Source organism: Apis dorsata, unplaced genomic scaffold (assembly GCF_000469605.1).
Source record: "Apis dorsata unplaced genomic scaffold, Apis dorsata 1.3 scaffold_147, whole genome shotgun sequence".
NCBI lineage: Eukaryota > Metazoa > Arthropoda > Insecta > Hymenoptera > Apidae > Apis > Apis dorsata.
This window is the reverse complement of record NW_006263438.1, coordinates 105,414-107,897: the sequence shown is the minus strand read 5'-3', so window position 1 is coordinate 107,897 and position 2,484 is coordinate 105,414. Positions and strand designations below refer to the sequence as shown.

Sequence of the window (2,484 nt, the reverse complement as noted above, 5' to 3'; positions counted from 1 at the left end):
CTCGGTACGTGGCATCCAAGCCGCCACGATCAATTAAACGAACAAAGACGTCTAAATGGGACCGCTAGATCGTCATAGAAATATATTTACTTGTGATTGGATGCATTCAGTTCCCGAACGGCCATAAGCCGGACACGAAATAACGAACGGCCGCAAGATCGCTCGATCGATAATGTCCTCATCCATTTCCATTCACCGGTTCGAGTAACACCTCAGCCACGATGAAATTACTTAATTTGCGCTCGGCCTGCCAACTGGCTCCCCCTGTCGCGTCCTCGGGATTCTGATCGTTTGTTATCGAGAAGGGCTCGAGTAATCTACGGTTATTTTAGATCGTCTTTACCATCGCCGCGTGTGTGCGTAGTTAACTCGTTGAAACTATCGTTGAACTATCTCTTCGTTCTATCTATGTTATTAAAAGCGAACTTACGAATCTGACGTTCTGATCAAGGATTGCTTAACGATGTATGTGCACAGTAGATAAAATTATTTCGAAGATGATGAGGTTAGATAAATTGAACATTCTTCAAGGATAAATAAGATATACGTTGCGATAAACCTAGATCAATATTGGATTAATTTTAGTTAAATTTCGATAAATAAATGTGTATGTGAATTCATATTTGTTTAATTTTAGACGTGACGTAATACGAACCTAACCTAAATCTAATCCGTCGTAAACTATTCTAAACATCGCTGAAACATAAAAAATATCAGTTATATTTATAGAAAGAAATTATTTATAATGATAATCTTGATAAGATATTTCAAAAATACCAAAATCAACGAAGTGATTCTTATTCCAAACAATTATCGATGTAGTAACTCGTTGTCGCAGTTATCCACATCGATATCGATAGTCCATTCCATTTTCTTCGATTGGAAAGATTCTGGTTCTAAAACCTTGTAAACTATGTAGACATTTATAGCCTGTAAAATTCCGATAGAGGATTCAATTTAAGACACGGAGAGCGTAACAATAAGACTCGATTAACTTGGCGCGAGAGGCGAAGACATCGGGAGGTCGAAACGGAGCAATCGATTCTCTCGATAAGAGTACCGCAACCATGTTTCAGTTCGAGATAAATCCGGATTAGCACGACGAGGTAGTCGCGACGAGGAAGAAGCGTTGAATCTTAAGGGGATAAGGTTTCGGTAAATATAACGCTTTGCCTGTTAACCGGTTCCACTCGTAAATTGCCGAGAGGATAGTGAATTTATACGGTTCACAATTTATGTTGATCCAACCGGGTACCGCGTTCCGCGGACGTCAAATCGAAAAGTATCGAGTTTACAAATAAATTTAACGTCGTCCAACATCCAACGAAAACGCTTCAAGGGATTTCGCGGTAAATCTCGTCGTTTGAAAATTCAAACATCGTATCAAACTACTAAACGTGTTGAAAATAACACTAAAACTTTCTCTATTCAACTTCGAAGAACGTTCCAAGACTTTATGAACGGTTAAAGAAATGGGTTAGAAAATTAAATTTTCTTTCGAGTAACCTCATCTGTCATAAAACTAACCTCATCTGTCACTTCATCGTCTGTACTTCGAATTAGAGTTGAAACTACCGATATTGTTATCGATAAATATCGATAATATCGTTAAGATATTTAATAACAGGTAAAAATAATTATTTTTATTTTTTTTATTTAAATTTATTATCAAAAATATTAATTATCAATGAACAAAGGATATTTTATTGATTTTTTGATATATTCAAGATATCGTTAAGATATCAATGTGATACAAACATGAATGAAAATGGCTTAAATGAATTACTCAACTAAATATACTTTTTCAATAAAATCTATTTTTATTGCAACTTATTATAGATGACATTTTTTACGTGTCTTATAATAATATACAATGTTAAAAATAGAAATCAATCGTTTCTGTCTGTTAATCATAACTATAAATATCAATAAGATATCGATAAAATACTAATGATCATAATTCTCGATTTCGAAAATTAGTTGATAATTTGTAGAATTCTTCTGTTATCCTTTTTGAAACGTTTCTTCGAAATATTAAAGCATCGATATAAAATTCTAATGTATAATGAATATAATAACAACAAAGAAACGACATCACCTATTTTTATAATCTAAATTTACGTACGGAAATGGGAATTTTTTATCACAACGAGGGACACGAATAATAAAAATTTAACGAAATTCAACGAATAGACGTGTTTACACGCCTCAAGAATCGCGTCGCCCATCCATCTCGAATAGTTTTTTTCTTTTCGAATCTGTCGGAATCGTTTTCTCCAAGTGGAGTCGAAAAGCCGGCCGGCTCGATCGGTAACGAAGCTGGATCTCTCGTATCGGGGATAAAGAGTGCCGATCGAAAAGAAAGGGAGAAAAATCGGGGCGGATCGTTAACCGGAGCCGACGACAATGTTCGTGGCGTGGTTGAAACCACCATGGCAACAAATCACTCCTTATATAGCCGATCGGCGTTTCTGCGCGCCTAAG

General features: G+C 35.7%; 1 protein-coding gene across 2 annotated transcripts in view; it reads left to right on the top strand.

Moving 5' to 3' along the window:
• Positions 1 to 2,484, top strand: part of LOC102678967 (A disintegrin and metalloproteinase with thrombospondin motifs 7-like) — a 72,508-nt gene that overhangs the window by 52,854 nt on the left and 17,170 nt on the right. Inside the window, exon 1 of one of the 2 annotated variants that reach the window (XM_006613370.2) lies at positions 1,605 to 1,627. The exons of the other annotated variant lie outside the window; for it this stretch is intronic. The gene's annotated coding sequence lies outside the window, so the exon portion shown is untranslated. Of the gene's footprint in view, positions 1 to 1,604; positions 1,628 to 2,484 lie in introns of those variants that run through there. 2 annotated transcript variants of the gene reach the window in all.